Source organism: Triticum dicoccoides, chromosome 5A (genome assembly GCF_002162155.2).
Source record: "Triticum dicoccoides isolate Atlit2015 ecotype Zavitan chromosome 5A, WEW_v2.0, whole genome shotgun sequence".
Taxonomy (NCBI): Eukaryota; Viridiplantae; Streptophyta; class Magnoliopsida; order Poales; family Poaceae; genus Triticum; species Triticum dicoccoides.
The window spans coordinates 495,882,314-495,909,557 of record NC_041388.1 but is presented as its reverse complement, the minus strand read 5'-3'; positions in this window follow the sequence as shown (position 1 = coordinate 495,909,557).

Sequence of the window (27,244 nt, the reverse complement as noted above, 5' to 3'; positions counted from 1 at the left end):
CTGTGGCCACACTTGGCAGGGCAGAGGTAGTGAAGACAGAAGACTACCAGAGCAATGCCAAGCTAAAGGCACGAGAAGCAGAGGGACGAGGTGGGCTTTCCTCGGCAAGATCCTTGCCGGGGGAGCTTACGTAGCCCCGGCAAGAGTCTTGCCGGGGCAACTTGCCAACACCCTTGAGCCGCCACCCCTGAGCCTAAGGGTTCTGACACCGTCGACAACACTAGAACCAAGGCTCGGGAGGCGCCTGCATGGTGGCATGCAGATCTTTGTAAAGACCAAGAACATACAAGACTAGATGAGAACCAGAAGACCGAAAACCCCCGGGCAAGATCCTTGCCGAGGACGCTCGCGATACTCCCGGCAAGGCCCTTGCCGGAGACATCTGCGGGGCCGCAGCCAGGCCCCCACCTGCCAAGGCTCCACCGCCATTCCAACACAGCAGTCAACTCGCCAACGAGGTAGGCACCTGCGTGGCGACGTGTAGCTTCTAGGACAACTCAGTGAGCACCTGCGTGGTGGCATGCAGATCTTCGTGAAGACTCAGCCACAACACCAACTCAGCAGTCAGCCAGCCAGCGTGGCGCTGCACGCCTAGTCTTCTTGGACGCACATCAGTGCGAGGCGAGGCGGCGATGGGCGAGACAAGTTTCCTTGTCGTCCCCGATAAAGTGAGGGGGCACGTCGGCAGTGCATTAAATGTGTTTGTCCTACGGTACCAGGTGATAGACTTGTATACAGTACAAACTTTCCACCTCCTGTGTGCCACTGTGGCGACCCCTTTGGCTATAAAAGGAGGCCCGAGGCATACTAGAGGAGGATTCGGACTTTTTGGACCCTGCACGCTTTGTAGCTAGTCCAAGAACACCAGATAAACAAAAACCAGCAGGAGTAGGGTATTAGGCATCACTTGCAGCCCGAACCTGGATAAATTCCCCCGTGTTGATCTTCTAAACCTGCTCTATCCACAGCCCCGCGCCTGCCAACCATAGAAGGGATTCCCTGTGATCCCATAGGTGTCGTTCTCACCTACAGGGAGGGGATAGAAGCACGAGGAGAAAATATTTTGTGTGGCATCTATGTTGGTATGTGTGGGTGTGAGAAGATAAGGAGACCTGGGGGCAGAGGGTGTGTCACCGTGTGAGGTCCGATGGGCTGAGGTGAGGCCCTTGGTTCGGCTCCGTCCTGCGCCACATTGGTTGGCTCGTGGTGTATTTTGGGAGACCCATGGAGGACTAGTCATACAAGACAAAGATAGCAGAGTTGTGAAGGACTCTGTGTCCACTGACAAAGTCGGCTTGGATTTTTAACCCAAGGTCCTCGGACTAAGGTAACCCCTTATCTCTGATATTACTATTCATCCAACCTAACTTTAAGGGGTATCCTACAGAATGCTCTGCTAGAATCATACTCGTCAATTAGGAAGAGAGGTGGAGATAATGCGTGAGAGACAGGCCTAAAAATAATGTGTGTGCGGGAGACACGTAGGCAGGTCTATGTATATAGAAAGGGTCGATGGGGATTGTGCGTGTGTATGCTTGTGAGAGGAAGAGTTCTTGTGATAAAGGTTAGTGAAAACGGCCATAAATGGTTACGAGAGGGAGGGATGGTTATATCAAGAGCATGTCTATGAGAAAGACACCTCAGGAGAGAGTGTGTGAGCATGTGTGAGAGACCACCGATGGATATACACCGTGTGCGCGTATGTGTGAGACATAAAGTCAGCTTGTGTGTGAGGAGGTGCCTATGGAGAGTGAAACTACACGTAAAAGACTGATGTATACATTGATTAAAAATATAAATTGTATCCAAATATTAGGATGGGATCACGATATTTGCAATTCGTGTTAGGAACGGTCATTGATCCATCAGACATCCATATTCTATCGAATTTGAGCATGTCTATGTTATTATTTGACATAATTGATCCACAGAGTTAGTATTTTGAACTCCAGACAATGCATCGCTTTAGCAATCAAATGTAAACGTGAGTATAGTTCATGATGGGTGTGTAAAGCACACTATACATAGAAAGGTTACACGATGAACATTATAAATAGCTAGCTGTGAACTAGCATACATTTGAATTCAACTTAAGGTCATTTAAAAAATTGAATTCAACATCAAGTCCATTCAATTATTTGAATTCGATATCATGGAATTTGTAAATCATACCTAAATTATGGGGGGCACCAATCTTTGCTCTGCTTTTGTACATAATAGCATATACAGTCATGTACAAAATAGATTCAAATTTACCTCCTCCATTCCAAAATAATCATAGTTATAGGATTTTCAAGTGTCAAAATTTAAAAAAGAAGCGCATAATTTAATGAGGTTTTCAAACATACAAGGTCACATTTAACATTGTCTATTTAGGTCAATCCTCAAAGTTCAAGAGTACTCTAAACGTGAATGCTTCTGTTTCAAAATGTCGAACAAAGCGCCAAAAGAGCCTCTACTCGCCCGAAACCGCGTGAGACCAATGGTTGGTACAAGGAAATTACTTTTCTAACTCCGACACGTGAAACCTATCGGCCCGACATCCAAAGGTCTAAACCGGGGTAGGTTTGTAGCTTCATCTAGACACCACACAACCGCCTCTGAAAAACATTCATACACAATGGCCGCCTAAGCACACATGCGCGTGGCCGAAATCGCCCCCGCCCACTATTTGGGACACTTGGGATTACCATCCTACCCCCGACCCGCAGTAGGTCCGAAATTTAAGAGGGGGGCAAAGTTTGTACTTTCCCCAAATTTCAAACAAGCACGTCTCATCTGTTAAAAAAACAAAAACAAGCGCGTCCCAGACCGAAACATGGTTCTCCCTTAACTCTCCCCTCTGTCTGATTCCCCATTCGTACTCTGTGGACGCCAAAACTACCTCTCCACCAGCCACGAAACCCCAGCGTCCTCCGTCCTCCACCCCATCCTACCCATCAACTGCCGCCCTCCTCCATCAAGCCGGGGCCGATACACCGACGTCATCATCCACCGCAACCGCAACCGCAATGCCCTCCATGGCTACTGGTTGAAGCCGAGGCCGAGCTGCCTCCAGGACGCCGACATGCATCGTACTCGAGCCAGTTCAACCACGTAGTCCCGCGCCTCACCGCTGCCGCTCCAACTTCGCCATTGTCCACCGCACCGGAGGTGTTCCCGCTACGCCGTCCTTCGCTGCCTCGGATCTGCTTCCCCTTCACCGACAGATGGCCACCGCAACATAGTAAACAATTTGGCCATGGGTTCGTCCAAGGCTCCACCCTCCTCCAAAACATCGGTTCCCCCGGTAAAAATAAGAAAATCGCCGCGACATCTGGAGGACACAGCACTGGCAACCGAAAATGGTACTCCTCTTCCCTTATTCCTGCAAACCTTACGTGTCTGCTTGCACGGTATTCAGCCACAGAAGACACTAGTTAACTGCTTCTTCCTGATACTAGATGTCCCTAGTAACTCGCGATGCACAAGGTTTCTCATCATATACTATTTCACCTTAGCTAGAGGTCCGTCGCCCCCTGGATTTCAATTCCTGGTCAGTTGATTCCCAATTAAAGGAAGCATTCCCCGGCGTAGCAGGTGCTAGTCTGCCTATTACGCCGGGGAAGCAGCGCCTTAGTGTTTATCTTAGGGGTGTGTGGGGCCTAGGAGCTGCTGGCGCCCGATCTGGAGGCCGACCAGGATTAAAGGGATGGCCGGGGGGCGCTGCCAAGCATGACGGTGGTGTGAGGTCAAGGGGAGGGCGGGGCGACAGAGGCAAGGGTCTGGACTAGTGGTCGCTCGCGATTCGAGAAAGATCATCAACAGTGACTAGCGGGAGGTAGACGAAGGTCATCTACCCTTTCCTTATAGATCGGACAGTTCATAAAAAGATCGACCGGCCTATTTATTTTTAGTCGACTGTTATTTTGATAGGACCACATGTGGTGGTGTGCTGGAGAAGTACCTGCATTTCCCAGCCATCCCTGTGCTCATATATTACAAAATCATACATAGTAGAATCTAATTTTGTTTGCCATGCAATGTTGTAGAGCTATCATATGTCTCCTATCATTTATATTTCAGCCACCTGCTATCTGCTACTTTTACAATGCACTAGTTCTACACACACTTCACCCATACTCTCACTATTGTGTTTTTATGCATGGGTATTTCAGACTCTGCCTTGACAGAAGCATGAAATAAAAGAGAGAAGTCGCTCCTGCTTTCTTGGTGGGCGGGCAAGACACGTTTCAGCGTTATAAAGGGTGCAGTGTCAGCACATGGATACAGTAAATGTAGCTCTGGATTTGATGACCTTGCTCGCCATGAACCACCATCAAAGGTGCTTGCTTTAACTTCGCGGTGTCATATGTGGTTGTATGTTGCATATGGTGTCTAGATTTTATTCAAAAGGTCGAAGTCGGTCTTTATTAAGATAAGGAAAGATATTTTTTACATGAACCACCATCCCAGGAGCACCAGAAGACAAATAGATAGTCAGGGCACTGGCCAAGCCAGTGACAAGCCCAGCATAGACAGGCATCACCTGGAAGCCAACTAAAAAGCCACGATGTGGCGAAGCAGCCCGCCTCCCACCAGGCTCTCGGGTCCTCGATGATCATGCTCACCACTCCAGCCGGATGTCTAGCTTGTATTGCTTCCAATTTGGTTAAATTGCATCTGCTTAGCTTACACATTATACCTTTGAATATGACATGCCTTCCTGTTTTTGGTACATACTAGTACATCTGAGTATTAACCATGTTCTTACATCAAACTAATGGTCTTGTGTATCCCTCATCAATCACTTATGATGAGACAGTCATGCCAGGGGGTTACTATGAGAAAATGCGCTCTTTTAAAGAATGCAGTGTCAGCCTCCCCACAAGATTCTCAAGAAACAGCAAGGCTAGATGAAGATAGTGAACGTAGCTCTATAGTAGATGACCGCATTTCCCCGAAACTAGCATCGCAGGTGCTTGCTCTCACTTGGCAGCGCGATATGTGATTGCATGTTGCATATGGTGTCTAGATTGTAATTCTTCCAATCTGGTTAAATTGCATGTGCTATTCTGCTTAGTTTATACATTATACCTATTAATGTTGAAAGTGCAATCATGCCCTTAATCGTATTTTGATGTTGATGACACCATGCATATTGGGACTAATCATGTTTATTAAGTATATCTCAGGATTATGTCTCAAGGGCCGTGTGTGGATCATGACTACGGACATAAACATATATATATATATCACTTAAGACCGGAGATACAAGATAAAGACAAAAGCTTCAGATCTTTTTCGGTTTGTTCTGTAGTATAGGGATCCCACACTATTAAGAGGGGATCATCGGATTTCGTGAAATAACTTGCTCAAAACCCACAAAGTATCCTCTCACATCATCTCAAATTCTTCCTCTACCTTGTGCTCAAAAACTGGTGTGATTCTAAGCCAGTGGGTTCAGCTATCACCGGTCGTCTGAAACTCTACGGACGTCCGACCTCTCACAGCCGACCGGGCATCCAGCTCTTCCCAGATGGATGGTGCATCTTCACAGAATATAAATTAGCGGAAGTCCTGTCCCATCGGACGACCGGTCACCGAACAACCGTTCCTCTCCGGATGTCCGGTACAGCCCCAACAGAATACTTATTAGCGGTTTTCCGACCCCACCGGACGGTCGGCGTCTTCCGGACCTCCGCTGGCTGTGTGCCTCATGCATCGTGTGTGGCCTGGTAGGCCTTCTAGCGACGGGACGACCGGCGGCCCGGCCGGACGTCCGGTCCAATTTTAGTCATCGGACGTCCGGTACCCAGGGACGTCCGATAGCTCCAGTACACTGTGTGGCTCAATAGTCAGATTTACACTATCACTATATATAGCCTTCTCCCTCCCACATGATAAGGTTGACCATTCACTTTGAGCTTTCTAAAAACACATCTCACTCCCTCTCTTGAGTCACTACACCAAATCCTTGATCCCCAAGGGATTTGGGACCATTTGAGAGAAGTTCTCCAATCAAGGGATAGATCCACTCCTTCCCCTTGTTCTCACCGAAGGAATTCGTGATTTGAGCAAGTTCTTGAGCATTTCCCAACGTTCTTGTTACTCTTGGAGGTTGGAGACTCCTAGGCGGTAGGAGTCTTTCGGAGAGGAATCGACCATTGTGATTACCCCCGGAAAAGTTTGTGAGGGTTTGGAGACCACCCCAAGGTCTACGACTAGTGGTTGAGAAATGCCTCTATGGTGTTGTCTCAAAGGGAGAATAGGGTGAGCCTTCGTGGCATTGGTGTGCCTTCGTGGTAACATACACCTCTCTAATGGTGACGTAGCTTCCCTCCGAGGAAGTGAACATCAGCATACATCCTCGTCTCTCGGAGTTGCGGTTATTCCTAATCCTAACTCTCTACTTGTGGTTACTTGTCTCTTAGCACTTACGTATATCATATTGTGATTTCTTACTCACTTACATGTGCCACTTGTTTATCTTGCTTAGCACTTAACATCCTACTTGCAATTGTTAGGCTCACTTTCATATTACGCATTATTGCCTAATTGCTAAGTAATAATTAAAATTTGTAATTGTACCTATCCACCCCCTCTAGGTCCATCTCAATCCTTTCAATTGGTATCAGAGCCTCGTGCTCTATTCTTGTGACTTAACTGCCCTAGAGCGAGATGAACCCCGATGGGACCCCCCTTGTTGCAGATCCGAATCATAAAAGCGTGGCTTCCACGGAAGCCAAGTCCTTCACTTCATAGGATCTGGAATGAGCTCTTGCTCAACAACAGTAGGAGGATGATGTCTCTCTTGAGGCCTTGGTCCAAATGAGGATGGACACACTAACCACGATGCTTGCACCACTTTCTGGTGGTGCGGCCTCGAGGCCAGCTGTGCCTACTCCTTCACTTGGCCAACAACCTCCTAGCAATGAACACTCCAGTGTTCCCTGGCTTTATGCAAGACCTCAAATAGAGAAACCCAAGTATAACCCTCAAGGCAAACCTCCTTTACTTTATGACACTACTGATTTTGCTTTGTGGAGAGTTGCTATGCAGGATCATCTTCGATATGGAAATGATGAGATGTTGGAGATCTTGGATTATGGCTACCAAGTTGTTGACCCGAAGAATCTTACTCCAAGAGAGGTATATAACAAGAATCTCAACGACACAGCAACCATGTGCCTAAGAAGAGGTATGACTGATAAGCAAAGCAGACCATACATACATATCACAATTATGGGATAGCATTGTGAGAACCAAGACCGGTACCTCCACTCTCCGGCTTGCTCAATATGAAATTGCCAAGGGTCAATTGCAAAACTTTTGTATGGAGAAAGGTGAATCTCCCAAGCAACTTCTTGAGCGTCTTATGACTCTCACCGCCGACATCGAGTCATGTGAATGTGACAAGACACAAGATGGATTCAACTTGACTAAGCGATTTCTTATGGATAAGTTGCTTCACGCTCTTGCTCCGTATCATCACCAAATGGTGTGGGACATAAGACAACACCATGGATTCAAGGAAATGACTCCGGATGACATCATACCCACCTTCCAACTATTTGAAGAGTCAAAGGCAAATGCTACAAAACATCTTGCCATGCATGGTACCTCAACATCAAAGATCAATCTTGCATTGAAGGCCAAGCATATATGTGAAGAAGAGCAAAGTGAAGAATAAGATGAGGAGGAGGAGGAGGAGGATGGTGATGAGGTTGACTCAGATGAGAGCCCGTCATATGAAGACATTCCTCTCTTTGTCAAGAAGTTTAGCGCGGGAAAATTCAAGGGAAGATTCCGGAAGAAGAAAGTGAGAATATGCTACAACTGTGAAGAAACCAACCACTTCTCCAACGAGTGCCCTTATGAGAAGAGAGAAGATAAACCAAGGTTTCCCAAGACCTTTCCCAAGAAGAAGTTGCCAAATCCTTTGAACTTCAAGCTCAAAAAGACAGATGGGAAAGCAATGGTTGCACATGAAGAATCCGATACGGATGATGTTAGTGGTGTTTCCGAAGTTGCTCAAGATTCTCAAAACACGTTGAGGCTAGTCAACAAGAGTGGTGATGTTGTCACCTACAACTCTATGAAGGACTAGGGGGGCAACGCTCACAAGTGCCTAATGGCAAAGGCCGTGGTAGAAGATGGAGAGGACCAAAGCTCTCCTAACAAGGTCAAGGTAACCCCACGATCAAACCCTCCTCTTTTCACTCCTCCTACTCTTAGTGAAGAGTATCTTGATGCAGAGGATAGTTATGAGGATGATGATATAGACGATCCTATGCTTGCTAAGCCAAATAAGTTCATGTGCTCCCTCAAAGGAAAGAAGCTCACTATGTTTCGTATGCTTATGGAGATGGTGAGTAAGCACTCCATCACCATTAAGGAACTCGAAACCCTCGTCACCGAGGAAAAGGAAAAATATGAAATCCTTGAGCGGAAAATCCAATATGAGGAAGCATGAAATGATGAACTATGCTTAAAAATTGGTGCAAACATTGATGTTCATACTAAAGATCTTGCCTCCTTGAAAAGGCTAATGACTCTTGGGAAGAGTTTATGAATGATAAAAGTAAGCTTGTGAAGTCTCATGCTTCTCTCTCTAAGGATTGTGAGATCCTATCTATGTCCCTCAAGACTAAGGAAGAAGAGCTCACCCTTCTTACAAAGAGTTTTGAGACACTCAAGCTTACTTATCTTGAAACTCTAGCCAAGGCTTACTCTTCTCCTATTATCAATGTTGATGCTTGTACTACTAACTCTAGTAGTGATCTAGCATCTATTCTTGAGGATAATCACTTTCTCAAGGCTCAAATCGAGAGAGGTCTCATGACATGTGCTCAAGGGCAAAAGAACCTTAATGAGGTATTGAGCCAACACAATGAGGTGTTTACCAAAGAGGGGCTCGGGCTTGACCCAAGCACAAGCAAGAAGAAGACGTCCTCTCAGAAGTGCACCACCCCTCTAAAAGAAACTTTTGTACGAGAAGGGCGCAAGGAGAAAGGTAAGGTTGTTAGTGGGAAGTCCACAAGGGGCATTCCCACTCTCAAAAATCCAAAAGAGTTCATTCCTCCATCCTATGTACTTCGTTAGACTAAGGATGGAGAAGTTTATGCAAAGTTTGTTGGTCCTCGAAATGCATTCCGGTTTTATGCTATTTGGGTCCCTAAGACCCTTGTGACTAACTTCAGAGGTCCCACTGAAAAATGGGTGCCTCTAACCAAGTCATAATTGTGTGTAGGTTGCCTTCTCCGGTGGAGTAAAATGGGTGATTGATCGTGGATGTACCAATCATATGACCAGAGATAGCAAATTTCTCTATGATTTCATGGAAGCTATTCAACCATTTATGAGCATTATGTTTGGTGGAGGATCAAAAGGACAGGTACTCGGGTTGGGCAAGGTGGCTATCACAAATGACATGTCTCTTGCAAATGTCATGCTTGTCCAATCCCTTAAATACCATTTGCTTTCTGTTCGCCAATTGGCTTCTCTTGGTTATGATACACTCTTTGGACTAACAGATGTGGAAGTCTTTAATAGAGATACTCTCGAAGTGACCTTTGTTGGAGAGTTGGATGGCAAACTTTACATGGTTGATTTCTAGAAAGAGAGCACATTCCATGCAACTTGTCTAATGGCCAAGGCCGACAAGGGGTGGCTATGGCATCGCCGGCTAGCCCATGTCGGCATGAAAAATCTTCAAGATCTCTTAAAGGGTAATCACATCCCTGGACTAACCAGTGTCTCTTTTGAGAAAGATCGTGTGTGTAGTGCATGCATAGCCGGGAAGCAACATCAATCAAAGCACCCACTCAAGAATATTGTGTCTACTTCAAGGCCTTTGGAGCTCCTTCATGTGGATCTTTTTGGGCCTCCTTCATGGGATAGTCTTGGTGGGAAAAAGTATGGCCTTGTCATTGTTGATGATTACTCAAGATATACATGGGTCTTCTTCCTCAAGTCCAAGGACGAGACGAAGATCACCTGCGTTGATTTTGCCAAGCAAGCACAACGCAAGTTTGACAAAGAAATCTTGGCAATAAGAAGTGACAATGGCTCTGAGTTCAAGAACTACACCTTGGAAGAATTTCTTAGTGATGAAGGAATTGAGCATCAATATTCTGCACCATACACTCCCCAATAAAATGGTGTAGCAGAAAGGAAGAACCGCACACTTATGGAGATGGCAAGGTCCATGTTGGATGAATACAAGTCGCCACATAGTTTTTGGGCCGAGGCTGTCAACACCGCATGCCATGCATCAAACCGGCTCTTCCTCCGCACTATATTGGAAAAGACTCCATATGAGCTCCTAACTGGGAATAAGCCAAATGTCAAGTACTTTCGTGTCTTTTGGTGCAAATGTTTCATCCTCAACAAAAGAGAACGGTTGGGAAAATTTCAATCCAAAACAATTGAGGGCATATTTGTTGGCTATGGATCAAACTCTCACGCCTATAGAGTCTACAACAAATCCAATGGATGTGTTATAGAAACTTGTGACATGGTGTTTGATGAATTTAATGGCTCCCATGGGGAGCAAGTTGATCTAAGTGATGTAGGTGAAGAAGATTCTACTCAAGATATTTTGACCATGGGTGTTAGTGCACTTCTTCCAGTGGAACAAGAACCTCATGATGATGAAGAAGAAGATGGGAAGCTTCACCCATCATCGAACCACTTCAACACCGATACCACCACAAGCCCCTAGTGCTCTACCAATGCCCTTAGTCCAAGTACAAGAAGATGATCAAGTTCCTCTTCATGATAATCTTCAAGAACAAGATCATCATCAAGGGCAAGAACAAGAAAGTGCAATCATTGATAATGAACCTCAACAAATGCAATATGAAGAAGAAGATTTTCCACCACACATCAATGATACATATGTTGAGGATGTGGATGATGGACATGAAGTTGAACCTCGTGAAACCTTAACCTCCATCATGCCTTGAGTGGACGGTCGTGTTGATGTTGACAAAATTATCACCGGCATATCGGAAGGTAGACTCACTCGTAAACAATGACAAACTTTTGTGCTCACTTCTCGTTTGTGTCTAGTGTTGAGCCTCTCAAGGTACAAGAGGAATTGATGGACAAGGATTGGCTCGTTGCTATGCAAGAAGAGTTGAACGGTTTTGAACGCAACCAAGTGTGGTCATTAGTCGAGAGGCCAACCACGAAGCATAATGTCATTGGAATAAAATGGATTTTCAAGAACAAGCAAGATGAGAATGGTGTAATCATCCATAATAAGGCAAGGTTAGTGACACAAGGGTACTCACAAGTTGTAGGTTTGGACTTTGGTGAGACCTTTGCCCCCGTTGCCCGTCTTGAATACATTCGCGTTTTACTTGCTTATGCTGCTTTCAATGGCTTTACATTACATCAAATAGATGTGAAGAGTGCTTTCCTTCACGGTCCTCTACAAGAAGAAGTATATGTATCACAACCACCTGGGTTCGTTGATCCCGATCACAAAGACTATGTGTATAAACTTCATAAGTCTTTGTATGGCCTCAAACAAGTATCTCTCGTGCTTGGTATGATCATCTTAAGAAGTTTCTACTCGATGATGGTTTTGTGAGAGGGGTGATCGATCCCACTCTTTTTAGTAAGAGGGACAAGGGTGATTTGATCTTATGCCAAATCTATGTAGATGATATCATTTTTGGTTCTCCTAACATTCATTTATGCAAGAAGTTTGCGGCCTCCATGACCAAGAATTTTGAAATGTCACTCAATGCAGACTTAAAGTTCTTTCTCGGATTCCAAATTCAACAATTTCAAGAAGGAATTTTCTTGTCTCAAGCAAAATACCTCAAGGATATTCTAGAGAAGTTTGGCATGTCTGATGCTAGTCCATGTAGGACACCCATGCCAACCAAAATTGTACTCAATGAAGACACAAATGGTATCCCTTTCGACCCATCTATTTACCGCTGTGTGATTGGTTCATTGCTATATCTTTGTGCATCTAGACCAGACATCATGTTTAGTGTATGCATGTGTGCTAGATTTCAAGCTTCCCCAAGGGAAAGTCATCATAACGCGGTTAACCATATTCTTAGATACCTTGTTCACACCCCAAAGTTGGGACTATGGTACCCCAAGGATGCTAAGTTTGATCTTATTGGGTACACGGATGCAGATTGGGCCGGAGACAAAGTGGATCGTAAGTCCACCTCTGGTGCATGTCAATTTCTTGGACGCTTCTTGGTAAGTTGGTCCTCGAAGAAACAAAATTGTGTTGCTCTTTCCATCGCCGAAGCTGAATACATTGCAACAGCCAGTTGTGCAACTCAATTACTATGGATGAGGCAAACTTTGAAGGATTATGGTATCACCTATAGACATGTGCCTCTTCTATGTGATAATGAAACTGCCATCAATATTGCTGAGAATCCCAAAGATGATACTCGCACCAAGCACATTCATATTAGGTATCATTTCTTGCGAGATCATGTGGAGAAGGGTGACATTGATATTGCTCATGTGGGTACGGATATGCAACTTGCAGAAATTTTCACCAAACCATTGGATGAAGCAAGGTTCTGTCAACTTAGGCATGAACTTGGTATCTTGGATCTTGACAACATTATGTGAAATCTAGTACTAATGCATGCATTTTCATCATGTTTTGTCTTGATGTAGGCATATATTTAGGGGGAGACCCTCAACTCATGAGTACTCTCACCCTATGTAATGCATAAAAAGAACAAACACTCTCAAAGCTATCATGTTATTCTAACTATGGTTCTTTCAATGATGGAGTAGTGATTATGCACCCAAAGTTCAAATCTTTGCGGTGCCATGTCACATATACTCACGCATGGTGGCATCAGCCACCGCTCTTTCCGTTAGAACATTGTCTGAGCGATGTGTGTTATTTTTGTTGGCATAAGATACTTACTGCTTCATATTGTGTCTTTGCATCTTACTTCATACTGAAATCATCAATCACTATCATTGTCATTAACACAAATAATTGCACCTTGTTCTTCTAAAAAAATCCTTTCTGCTTCCGGTCGTCCGGCATGTACCAGACGTCCATAAAATCCTCTATGTTTTCCTCATACAGGACGTCCGGTGAGACCGGACTTCTGTTAATTTCTGCCCTGTTCCATCGCGTCAGACGTCTAGTTTTGTCGGTTGTCCGCTACCTGGCATATCTAGTAGTCTTCTCAGGCCCCGGATGTCCGTTCCTCAACGGCCATCTGGTCAATTCCTGTCACGCATATTTATAGTGGAGTGCGTGTTGAGCAGTTCCTAAACCTAAAATCGCATGTTCCTCATATCTTCTCCGCCGCCGCCGCTCACTCTCCTTGTTGCGGTCGCACGCCGGCCGTGCTACTCGCCTTCTCAGCGCGGGGTGCGTCATCCAGGTCGCCGTAGGGCCTCCGGCTCCATCCAGTGGTTCTCCTCCCCATCCTGTTCGTTCTCCTGAGGTAGCACCTCTTATTCTCCTCTCATCCATCGAACCTCCCTTCGATCTATAAAGGTGGATAGGTGATTTGGTTCTTCTTCCTCCTCTAGGTCAAAATGCCAAGGACCAAGCGCTCTGCACGCAAGCAGGTCACTGGTGGGCCATCTCGTCCGTCTCGTCGTGGCGGCTCTGATGATTCACAAGAGCGGGAGCGTACTCGAACACATGCCACCCACCCTCACAGCTCTACTAGCGACCCCTCTTCGGAGGAATCCGGCTATGAGGATGGGCTGGAAGATTTGGAGCAGCCCGAGTATGTTGTTGTTCGCGCCTCTACACCCAAGCCAGGAAGACATCGGCCCACCTTCAAGCCTCCTCCTCCTCCGGTGCAACCTCAAGGTGATGCCAGTCACATCTCTCCTGAACCTCCACTTCCTCTCGACCGCAACATTAAAAGGTTCAATGAGGTTCCCATAGCTTCCTATCTTAAGATTCATCGTGACATTGATCAATTCTCTGTTGTTAGCGACTCACAAGATGCTCGCTTTTGCACTAATGTCCAGGCAGACATTTTTACCACTGTCATCATTCCTAAGGGTCCATCTCTCCATGTATGCATTGACTTAGAGAGCATTCGTGCTCATCCGGTGAAATATCCGGGGGCTATTGAGCTCATCGAGTCATCTAATCTTGATGCTCCATTTGCATTTCAGCCTGATTTTTTAACCAAGCTGTCATTAATCAATTCTATGCCACATGTTACTTTGGTCCCAATAACACTGTCACTTGGATGACCTCCGACACCGTACTCATAGCATCTTATTCTCAATTTTTTGTTGCCCTTGGTTTTCCTGACACCGGGTTCAAAATCCATAAGGATGAACCCAACCATAGGCCCAAGGGCATTGAGGTCTGTGTGGATCTTCTCAAACACGTGGGTGAAATGACTAATGAGGAGAAACATAAGGGTCTGAACCAAGTCTCCGTTTGGTGCTCACCTTTCTACATCATCTATCAGTGTGTCATTTGCACCCTTTATCCCAAGATGGGTGACAAGGGATCTTGCAATAGCTACTGTATTGATCTCATGAATCGCCTCTATGCGTCTCCAAAGGGGAAGATCAATGTCCCTCATTTTCTGTGGCATGAGATCCGTCTCACTTGTTTTCAGCACAAGCGGGCCTTTCCTCATGCTCCCTTCCTCCAAGCATTTATCGAGAGTGTAGCTCTGTTTCCCATTGCCCGCACTCACTTGCATGAGGGGTGGGTCATTCCACCTCACATGGCAGATGATTGGGTCCCCAAGGACTCTCTACTCCTGCTCGTTGTACTGCTGCTAGTGTTCCTCATCCTACTACTCATTCTACTCCTTCCGTATCTACATCATTTGGGCGCATTGCTCGCTTTCTTGGGAAGCCTCACTTTGCCATGATGAAGATGTTTACCTTTCATTGCTCCGAAAATCATGACATTGTGACTCGCATGGTCACTTCCAAGAATGCTCTGAAGGCTGGTCTGAGAGACTCCGGGGTTTACGATGTGATTGATGATGAACATCTTCCCGACAAACCACCTTCTGACTTTGGTTTTCCCTCTAGTCCAGAGTGGGCTGATTTCCTTGACAAGGCTTGTGGCAGTGGTGCCCATGATGATGATGATGATGCTATTTAGTGATGTTATGACCCCTTTTGGGTATTTGATGCCAAGGGGGAGTAGGCACTTATCTATGTAATGCTATAATATTAGCTTGTATCGAACAAATGTTATGTCTTTTATCGACTTATGTTCTATGCTATGAGTGATGAACCGTTATGCAGCCTATTCTGGTTTTATGTTATCGTGTTATCTTGTTTATGAGATTTGTTTGTGATGGTATCATATTGAGGGGGAGCTCTCTTCATGGTTATTTTTTATTTTTATTGACATGTGTAGGGGGAGCTCCACAACAAATCCTTTTGATATTCAAAGTTTTTTTTACATATTGATAAGTCCATGTATGTTGTCATCAACTACCAAAAAGGGGCGATTGAAAGTGCAATCATGCCCATAATCATATTTTGATGTTGATGACAACATGCATATTGGGACTAATCATGTTTATCAAGTATATCTCAGGATTATGTCTCAAGTGCCGTGTGTGGATTATGACTACGAACATAAACATATATATAGCACTCAAGAGCGGAGATACAAGAGAAAGAAAAAAGCTTCGGCTCTTTCTCGGTTTGTTCTTGAGTATAGGGATCCCGCACTATTAAGAGGGGATCGTCGGATTTCGTGAAAAAACTTGCCCAAAACCGACAAAGTATCCTCTCACATCATCTCAAATTCTTCCTCTACCTTGTGCTAAAAAACTGGTGTGATTCTAAGCCAGTGGGTTAAGCTATCACCGGTCGTCTGAAACTCTACGCACGTCTGACCTCTCTCAGCCGACTGGGCATCCGGCTCTTCCCGGATGGACGGTGCATCTTCACAGAATATAAATTAGCAGAAGTCCGGTCCCACCGGACGACCGTTCCTCTCCGGATGTCCGGTACAGCCCCAACAGAATACTTATTAGCAGTTTTTCGACCCCACCGGACGCCCGGTCATCGGACGGTCGGCGTCTTCCGGACGTCTGTTGGCTGTGTGCCTCATGCATCGTCTGTGGCCTAGTAGGCCTTCCAGCAACCGGACGACCGGCGGCCCTGCCAGACATCCGGTCCAATCTTAGTCACCGGACGTCTGGTACCCACCGGACGTCCGAAAGCTCCAGTACACTGTGTGGCTCAACGGCCAGTTTTACACTATCACTATATATAGCCTTCTCCCTCCCACCGGAAAAGGTTGACCATTCACTTTGAGCTTTCTAAGAACACATCTCACTCCCTCTCTTGAGTCACTACACCAAATCCTAGATCCCCAAAGGATTTGGGAACATTTGAGAGAAGTTCCCCAATCAAGTGATAGATCCACTCCCTCCCCTTCTTCTCACCAAAGGAATTCGTGATTTGATCAAGTTCTTGAGCATTTACCAATGTTCTTATTACTCTTGGAGGTTGGAGAATCCTAGGCGGTAGGAGTCTTTCAGAGAGGAATCGACCATTGTGATTACCCCCGAAAAAGTTTGTGAGGGTTTGGGGACCACCCCAAGGTCTACCACTAGTGGTTGAGAAATGCCTCAGTGGTGTTGTCTCAAAGGGGGAATATCGTGAGCCTTCGTGGCGTTGGTGTGCCTTCGTGGTAACATCCACCTCTCTAACAGTGATGTAGCTTCCCTCCAAGGAAGTGAACATCGGCATACATCCTCGTCTCCCTAAGTTGCGGTTATTCCTAACCCTAACTCTCTACTTGTGGTTACTTGTCTCTCAGCACTTACATATATCATATTGTGCTTTCTTACTCACTTACTTGTGCTACTTGTTTATCTTGCTTAGCACTTAACATCCTACTTGCAATTTTTAGGCTCACTTTCATATTCCGCATTATTGCCTAATAATTAAAAAAAATTGTACCTATTCACCCCCCCTCTAGGTCCATCTCGATCCTTTCAAATGTTACATGCCTTCCTGTTTTTAGTACATAGTACATCTGTCTACTAAGCATATCCTTACATAAAACTATTGTTTTTTGTATCCCGCATCAATCAATATGACGAGACACCTTTAGTATATGCACTGTGATGTTAGTTGCATCCTTCATATGATTTATAGTATGTTCTACTTCTAATTTGTAGAAATGCCATTTATGATGGGACGCTTTTAACTTGCCAGAGTCATATTGGTTGCATCATTCATGTGGTGTCTAGCTTGCATTGCTTCTTATTTGTTGAAATGGCTTTTCCTTAGTTTACACAAATAGTTGTGCATATGCCATGCCGTCCTAGTTTTCATACATACTCCATCATGGTATCATGTGTTTGCCTTACATCAAAGTAGTGATTGTTAGTATCATACACGAATGAGTTCTGATGAGTGAATTTTATTGCTTTTTCTTGTCGGTTTTACTTGACAATTCAAAATCAATAAAGCGGAAGGAAATTAGCAAATCAGTGGATACATGTGCTCCTTCCAAACGGAGGGCCTCTACAGATTCTACTCCGCCACCCCCAAGAAGATTTGCAAGACAACACATGCATAGACACTCAACGTAGTTGTGTTGATGATGAGCACGTCTCCCCTAGTGCACCATCACAGGTGCTCCCTCTAACTTGGCACTATTATATGTGGTTGAATGTTATGTATGATGTCTAGCTTGTATTGCTTCTAATTTTGTTGAATTGCATCTGCTTAGTTTACACATTATACTTGTGAATATGACACGTGTTCCTGTTTCTAGAACATACAATATTTGTCTATCACACCATGTTCTTACATCAAAGTACTACCGTTGTGTAACCTACAACAATCACTTATCATAAGACACATTTGACTTGCGAGTGTGATATAGGTTCCATCCCACATTCTTTTCTAGCTTGTACTAATTCTAATTTGTTGAAATGGCACTTATGACGAGACAATTTTAACTTGGTAGAGTGATATTCATTGCATCTTTCATATGGTGTCTAGCTTTCATTGCTTCTAATTTGTTGAAATGCCTTCTACTTAATTTACACATCATAGCTGTGAATATTTAATGTTGTCCTTTTTTTCTTACACATTCAATCATCCTATCATGCGGTCGCCTTACATTAAAGTACTGCTCGTCAGTATCCTGCATTAATGAGTTCTGACAAGCGAATTTTCATTCATTTTTCTTGTGGGTTTGACTTGACAAGGCAATACAATTAAGAATAGGAAGGAAAAAATAAGGCAGGGACTGATGGCGGTCTTCCGGCGAAACCGACATCCCAGGTGCTTTCTCTAGCTTGGCAGTGTGCTATAGTCTTGCATGTTGCATACAGTGTCTCACTTGTATTGATTGTAATTTTATTAAATCACTTCTAATTAGTTTACAAAAATAGTTGTGAATATGCCATGCCGTCCTGTTTTTCGTACATATTCCATCCTCGTATCATGTGTTTGCCTTACATCAAGGTAGTGATTGTCAGTATCATGCATGAATGAGTTCTGAAGAGTGAATTTTATTGGTTTTTATTGTCGGTTTTACTTGACAATGCAAAATCAATAAAGCAGAAGAAAATTAGCAAGGCATTGGTAAAGGTGCTTCTTCCGGACGGAGGGCCTCTCCACATTCTACTAGGCCATCCCCCCAACAAGATTTGGAAGACAACACATGCATAAACACTCAAAGTAGCTGTGTTGATGATGAGCACATCCCCCTTGTCCACCATCACAGGTGCTCCCTCTAACATGGCACTGTTATATATGGTTGCATGTTATGTATGATGTCTAGCCTGTATTGCCTCTAATTTTGGTGAATTCCATCTGCTTACTTTACACATTATACTTTTGAATAAGACATGTGTTCCTGTTTCTAGAACATACAATATCTGTCTATCACACCATGTTCTTACATCAAAGTACTACTGTTGTGTAACATTAACTTGCAACAATCACTTTTCACAAGACATGTTTAACTTGGGAGTCTGATATAGTTTACATCTCGCATTATTCTCTAGCTTGTACTACTAATTTGTTGAAATGGCACTAATGACGAGACAGTTTTAACTTGGTAGAGTGATATTCGTTGCGTATTACATATGATATCTAGCTTTCATTGCTTCTAATTTGTTGAAATGCCTTCTGCTTAGTTTACACATCATAAGCTATGAATATGCAATGTTGTGAATATGCAATGGCACTGACCTTTAACTTGGTAGTGTGATGTTGTTTGCATCTTGCATATGATTTATTTCTTGTACTGCTTCCCATTTGTTTAAACGCCAGTTATGACAAGACACCGTTAACTTGGCAGAGCGATATTTTTAGCATCTATCATATGGTGTCTACCTTCCATCGCATTGCTTCTAATTTATTGAAATGCCTTCTGCTTAGTTTCCACATCATAGTTCTGATTATCTCATGGCATCCATTTTTTCATACATATTACATCCTCCTATCATGTGGTTGTCTAACATCAAAGTTCAGTTCGTCTGTATCACGCATCAATTTTTTCTGAAGAACTAAATTTTTATTCCTTTTTCTTGTCGGCTTGACTTAACATGGCACAGAGAAAGAGGAAAGAACACAGAATGAAAGGGGATGGTGTTAGTACTAAGGACACACAAAAACGGAAGTTGAAGAATTATGCAGATTCTCCTGGTACTAATGGTGCAATAGAAGGTCAAAGTCTAGTGGAAAATTGTACAAACGCGGTATCCCCTGCTACACGAGCTGCAAAACAAGCCAAACAGAAACTAATAGCTATCACCAAACAAGCAGAGACAACCCTAGTTGTTGCAACACCTTCCACAGTACCACCAGCTGCACGAGTTACTCGTTTGTCAACTCAGCTAGCAACACGTTCCCAAGCTCCCTTGCCACCTCACACTACTTCCGAAGCACTCTTGACACAAGATGAGTTGGCAAGATCAGATGAACCTTGTGAGCTTCAACAACAAGAAGGTAGTTGTTGGAGTCAAGTTACAGTTGCATGCTTCTTTATATGTAGTATCATAGTTTGATGTACACTAACACTTCCTATGTTCATTGTTGGACTAGCACCTAGGCGCAAGAGGAAACAAACATCAGGGATAATTCTCGATAGATTAACTAAATCTAGAGGAGGAAGAATGGAAATCTGTTTTGAGGCAGGTTTAAAAAGGCCACGTGATGCTACAGAGTCAGCCAAGTTAGTATCAGAGGTAGCGGTTATCGTTAGGTGTCATGCACGTATCCTCCCAACATGGATTTTGTACAGGAATGAGAAAGACGAAACCCAATTCAACACCTTCCTTGACCATTTATCTGTAAGTATGGTTATGTATGGAAACTAGTGATATCGTCTTGTTGTGTCCCATACTTTCTAGGTTACTGATAATGAGACTCCCATAATTTTCAACAAATGAGGTTCAAGTTGGATAGCCAATATGATGCAACCAGACAAGCTTGCACCCATGTTTTCAGGTCTGCTCTATGGCAGTATCGATATAACTTTAGGAAAACTCACTTTGAAGGCAAGGCTAATAGTGAACTTTCCCAAACATCTCTAGTGGAAAATATTTCATATGAAGACTAGAGAGGCCTCGTTAAACACTGGTCTGATCCAAAGTATCAAGTACGTTAGATGTATGTGATCAGATCACATGTTGAACTCCTATTGACGCATGTGCTTCACAAATCTATCTTCTTGTAGGTGAACTGTTCAAAGAACAAGGCCAACCATACGAAAGTGAAATTCCAACAGGCGACAGGATCTCGTAGCTATATTGCACACTGGGAGGCTCTTGTAATTAGCTGTTATTTCACTCTTTTTGTTGTGCCATATTATCAGATCTATATTGACTTGTTCCAAATGTAGAGGAAAGCCCGCAAGGACCAAAAAGTACCTGAACCAAATGTTGTGGAAATCTTCAAGGACTGTCATGCCAGCAAGACGAAGGGCATGACTACACCAGTCAAAGCCACTATTGTAAGTCCTTAATACTCACGCCTTTTAACTACTACTTACTCTGACTCGTGCATTGAACTGCATGGTTTGCAGCCAATGTATATTACTCTTTTCAATTTTACACACAATTGTATTAGCGTATCATTGCACCTTACAAGGTTTAAAAGAGAGGCATGATGTTCCTTTGATCTTCATCTGTAATCTAGTTCTGTGTTGGACTTGCCCACACAATGTTACAATTGCCTGTTTGTCTGTTCTCAGTTGCTTTGTGATATGAATGATGTGATACTATGCTTACTGCATTATAAATTTTGTCTCTTTATCCTTAGCTGTCAATACAATGTGAAGAAATAGACAATACATTAGCCATGGTACATGTTCATGTGTTTGGAACCTGGTTTTATAATGTACTTTGCAGTAAAATACAACTAATATTTTACACGGGTTCACAAGAATAAATTCTGTATATAGACCAAAGCTATTTTCTTTGGTTTTGCTGCCTCATTAATATCTTATGTTCTAGTACTACTAATGTAAAAACTCAACTTTTCAGCAAGCTATGGAAAAAAATGGTGGAACCGCCACCTTCTGAAGGTGACGAGGCAACTATAACTGCAGTGTCACCTCTTGCTGCAGTGGGTCAGTACATATCCACTAACAGTGCCAAAAGCACATTCCTGCGTAACACTGGGTTGGTTGTTAAGGCAATCTCGTCCAAACTGCCTCATGATCAAGATACGCAAGCTCAAAACAATGTTATACATGCGCTCCAGACACAAGTCCATTCCCTAACAGAGACCCTTTGTGAAACAAGGACAGCCATTGTTCGATGTCATCAAGATATGCATGGTTTTGAAACTAGACTATCAGACATTTGCTATGTTGTTCATGAGCCTAGGAGAAATGAAGGCAAAGATTATGGTGCTCCATTGGACAGTACAACATGAAAACATAGCAGTCAGGTCAAATGAACTGAGCTTCTGAACTTCTCGTGGTGCATTTATATGCCAGACTGTTAACTTTTATGCCAACCTTCCTTTTGTTTTATGGTTGTAATTTGTTTTGCTGCGATACAAAATTTGGTCTTGATGTGCAGCCACCGGCTGAAGAAAACAGCAAGCCATTTTTGTATATGTGTAGGGTGTTTCCTATATGCACTAGTGGCGAACTTTGATGCCCAGTGGATGTAATCTGTGCAATCGCCTTAATAGCCTAACGTTAGTTTCGGGCTTATTTATTTCCTAGTCTTCTTTTTCCCTGGTTTGCTAGTGGCCGCAACAGCCATGGGCCATATACGGACCATGGTAACCTTGAGCCTGCTACAGGCCGTAGGATCCATGGGCCTCCTACGGGCCGTCGGATAAATGGGCCTCCAATGGGCTGTAGAATCGGTGGGCCTCGGGCCGTCGGATAAATGGGTCCACATGGGCCGTAAACAGGCATAATTGGTATCGGGCCAGCATGGTAACGGGCCATTAACAAACCAGAAGACAGCAAAATGCTTAATTCTATCACAAGCATGATAGGTCATTAATGGGCTAGAATATAGGACGGGCTGAAAACGGCGCAATGGGTTAACAAGCCACAAACAGGCCGATTCTAACCACGGGCCGAATTTGGCCCATTAGGGGTACATGCTAGTAATGGGCCAGAAGTAATCGACGGCCAGAAAGGAGCCCAAGAACGTATGGGCCGTCAGTAGGCCGAAAGCTAACACGGGCTGGAAATGGCCCGTGTGAATCATGGGCCATTAATGGGTACAAATAAATTTGTTGTTCATTATGGGTCAGAGTCATCGTGGGCCACTAAAGGGCCTAAAGATATGAAAGGCCTCATATGGGCCAAAAGACGTCGTGGGCCATACATGGGCCGGAAGTGAAACGGGGTGGTGTTATATTCGACGGCCCACATGACGCTGTTGGGACGATTTCGGGAAGGCCCTAACGGGACAGGAGTTACCATGCCATAAAATGGGCTATGTGCGAACAAACCGTTAATATGCTTTTCATGGGCCGGTCCGCTAACTTTTGACCAAGTCAAACGGGCCGGCCTTTGTAAGCTAAATGGGCCAGTTTTGGGCCGTCGCACGTGTCGACATATCATAGGCGCCTATTTGACCCAATGATGAGCTGACACGTGTTTCCTTCAGCCAATGAGAATTTTACACGTGGAAAATCCCCATTGGTCTGGGCTGTTAACGGGTTATCAGATGAAAAATTGGACCCAATAGCTTAACGGCGACCCGTTATGGTGGATTCCACATGTCGGTTACTGTCGGTGTCAAAACTGGCAGATCTCGGGTAGGGGGTCCCGAACTATGCGTCTAAGGATTGAACATAACAGGAGGCAGGGAACACGATGTTTACCCAGGTTCGGGCCCTCTTGAAGGAGGTAAAACCCTACGTCCTTTTTGATTTACTTTGATGAGTATAGGGGTTACAAGAGTTGATCTACCACGAGATCGTAATGGCTAAACCCTAGATGTCTAGCCTGTATGATTATGACTGCCCCTACGAACTAAAGCCCTCCGGTTTATATAGACACCATAGGGGGCTAGGGTTTGTACAGTGTCGGTTTACAGAGAAAGGAATCTTCATATCCAAACGCCCACGCCAAGGAGAGTCCTGTCTGGACTCGGGGAAAACCCTCTAGCTTGTATCTTCACGGCCCACTAGTCCGGCCCATGTCACATAGCCTGGACGCCCGAGGATCCCATAATCCAGGACTCCCTCAGTATCCCCTAAACCTAGCTTCAATGACGATGCGTCCAGCATGCAGATTGTCTTCGGCATTGCAAGGCGGGTTCCTCCTCCGAATACTCCAAAGCAGTTCGACCAAGAGAACTATATCCGGTTCTGTACAATAGTCACAACCCTGAACCACGAAGGCAAAATACTTTAAGCAAAAATAAGTTATGTCTTCTGACAACTTTTTCAGCTAGGCCTTGTGTTCTGGCCTTATTATTATTTTGAATCGTTTTTCGACCTCCCATCTCGCATTTCGAGATGCAACTTCCAATGACACATCTTGTGGAAGCAGAGATCGTGCCCCCTTATTGCGGGACTTTCTTCAATGATTGGTTGGGTAATCCAACCGTGCCATCCGCTCGATCCCTTGGGAATAGGAAAATTTTAAGTCTTGTGCGGGGTCGCTTTACATTCGTTGCCTTTATAAAGGGATAAGGACCCCTCTTTTACCCCGTGCCTTCTCCTTCCTTAGCCTTCCCATCTTTGAGCTCCAGCGCTCAAGTCCCAATCCTTCTCCATTGCCATCACGCGCTCCGACCATGTCCGGATCCGGTTCTCAAGGCAAGTGGGTGGCCTCTTCCGTGACGAAGAAGGATATCCAGGGACTCCGAAAGGTGAGGTACTTAACCGCGGAAATCGCACACAGGCTTCCGACAAAGGGGCAAATCATCCCTACTCCAGAGCCAGGCGAAAGGGTCGTGTTCATCCCCCACTTCCTCCGCGGTTTAGGGTTTCCCCTTCACCCTTTTGTTCGCGGCCTCATGTTCTACTACCGGCTAGATTTTCACAATCATGCCCCGAACTCCTTCCTCCATATCTCGGCGTTCATCGTCATGTGCGAGGCATTTCTCCGCATCCCTCCGCACTTCGGCCTGTGGCTCAAGACCTTCAACGTGAAGCCGAAGGTGGTCGACGGGGAGCACGCGGATTGTGGTGGAGCCATGGTGAGCAAGCTTCCTCACGCTATTTGGCCGAAAGGGGCCTTTGTGGATACCATCAAGACATGGTAGCAGGAGTGGTTCTATATCATCGAACCCCATCGAACCCCATGGCACCAAGTGGGCGGCCACTCCTACATTTAGACCCAGACCTCCCCCTACGACTCGCTTCATGGACCAACAAGGGTCCTGACTAGGGATCGACCGATGAGGTGCTGATGCTGCAAAAGCGCATCAAAAGTATCATAGAGAAGAACACCCGCCTCACTGACGTGATTCAGGTGATGCTCATCCGCCGAACCCTTCCCTGCCAGCGACCACCTCTCCGTTTACGGGAGTTTAATTCGGAAGGGACGCGAACTCTGTGACAATTCTTCGGCACGATGCACAAAGAGATCTGGAAATTGCTCTAAAATCTCAAAAGTCGTGGCCGGAGACGTCCGAAGATGTTGTTCTTGACTGCAACCATCCAGCGCCCCCGATAAGGGCTTAGCTTCTGCCTACAGCTTGGTTTCTCAATCTAGGGGATACACTAACCATTCCATCCTTTAAACGGGTCTGGACAAAGAAGGCGCAGCGGATCAGGTGTCCGGCCTCCCTTCCCGAAGGCTCAGCCAATTCCCTCCTAATGAGGATGCTGGTCCCGACGCCATACCAGGTGCCAGTAAAGAAGGACAAGAATAAGAAGAACAAGGAGGCCGAAAGTGGCCTCCACCATGAAGGTACCTCGGACGCTATGTCCGGAGGGACCGAGGCTCCCTCCTCTCATGGGGGAGATGGAAACGAGGACGAGGAGGAGGAAGAAGAAGATAACCCTCCTCTCAAACGGAAAAATAGGGCGGCCTCCACAGACCTAGAGGCGAGCGCGTCTAAGAGGGGAAAGTTATCTCTTTCAGATGACTCGGATTCGGACACCGAGGATATCCCCAAGCCCCGCCCTTGGACTAAGCCCCTTGCTGAATCGTAAGCACCTGAGGACGCTTTACATACATTCGCTCCTTTATGGATTGTGAGAATAATATTAAATCATGTGTTTCAGTCCGGCCCGCGATCTCCCTCAACAATCCTCCTCGTCAGGGGATTTGCCGCCGGATATGATGGAGAGCGAGACGCCTCCGCAAGTTTCCTCGCCCCCTAGGGCAGGTGACATCGAGGTATCATCGCAGAGGATTTCTAGATCGCCGAGGGGTGCAGGGGACCATCAATACGGCACCGGAGGGTAATACCTCGGCCACTAAGGACACGGGGGACACGACCCCCGTGAAGACCGGGGATGGGGGCCCTAGATTGTTCAGCCCCCAGCCGAATACCGCTCCGGAGACGGATCCGGAGTCGAGTGAGCGGCCCCCCCTCAAGGGAGGGGGGAGCGCCTATTCTTGCGGCAACCTCCATGAATGCGGAGGCGCCGAACATGCTAAGGGACGGACTGCGGAGTGCGTCCATCTTGGAGGAGCACCGTACCTTGATGGGTACGGTGGCTAAGAAGATTCAGTCTGCTAAAAGCGGGCTGCATAAAGCCTTTTCGAGCCTACTAACAGGCTTTGAGGTATGCAATGTAATGTCTTTAGCCACTTTCCATATGGAAAATATGCCTGTATATGGATAGTAGCCCCTGAGACTCTGTTCGGTCCATGAAGAAGGGCGAACAGAGGATCTACATATATCTGCAGGAAATAACATACTTATTTGGCTGGAAAAACATGCTTCACTGTTAGCGGCAACCGCCCAGGCCACGAAGGTTTCCGAGCTGAAACGGCAACTAAAGCAGGCTGATGAGGACATCGTCCTTATTAACAAGCGGCTTGATGAGGCACAAGGTATGCTGCGAACATCCCATTTGTGCCTATATGAATGTGCGAATGCAAAGTTGAAACTTAGACTTTGTTATGTGTGAAATTCCATATGGCGCTGCCGAGGTCGAGACCCTTGGGGGTGAACTTGCCCGGGCCAAGGAGCAGGCGAGAGTGAGCAATGTGGCCGCTGATAAAGCGGCTGCAGATTTGAAGATCGAACAGGCCACCCGACGCCAGGTTGACGAGCGGATATTTGTAGTAGAGCAAGAGCTCAAGGACGCCACCCACAAGTGCAAGTCCCTCGAGGAGGAGAATAAAGCCAAGGCAACCGAGCTTGCCAAGGCCCTTGAGGAGGCCAAAGAGGCGGGATCCGAATCTAGGGCGGCTCGCGACGAGGTATGGCGGGCTGGACAGATAGCGGCTGGTAAGCCCTTTCTTTTACAAACTAAGTTTGGCGATCAGAGATATGCCTTGCTTAATCGACTGTGGAGTTTGATACGTCTCCAACGTATCGATAATTTTTTTATTGTTCCATGCTATTATATTATCTGTTTTGGATGTTTAATGGGCTTTAATATGCTCTTTTATATTATTTTTGGGACTAACTTATTAACCGAAGGCCCAGTGCTAGATTATGTTTTTTTGCCTATTTCAGTGTTTTGCAGAAAAGGAGTACCAAACGGAATCCAAACAGAACGAAACCTTCGCGATGATCTTTCTTGGAACGAAAGCAATCCAGAAGACTTGGAGTTGAAGTCTGGAACTCCGCGAGGTGGCCACGAGGCAGGAGGGTGCGCCCAGGGGGGTAGGCGCACCCCCCACCCTTGTGGGCCCCACGGAGCTCCACTGACGTAC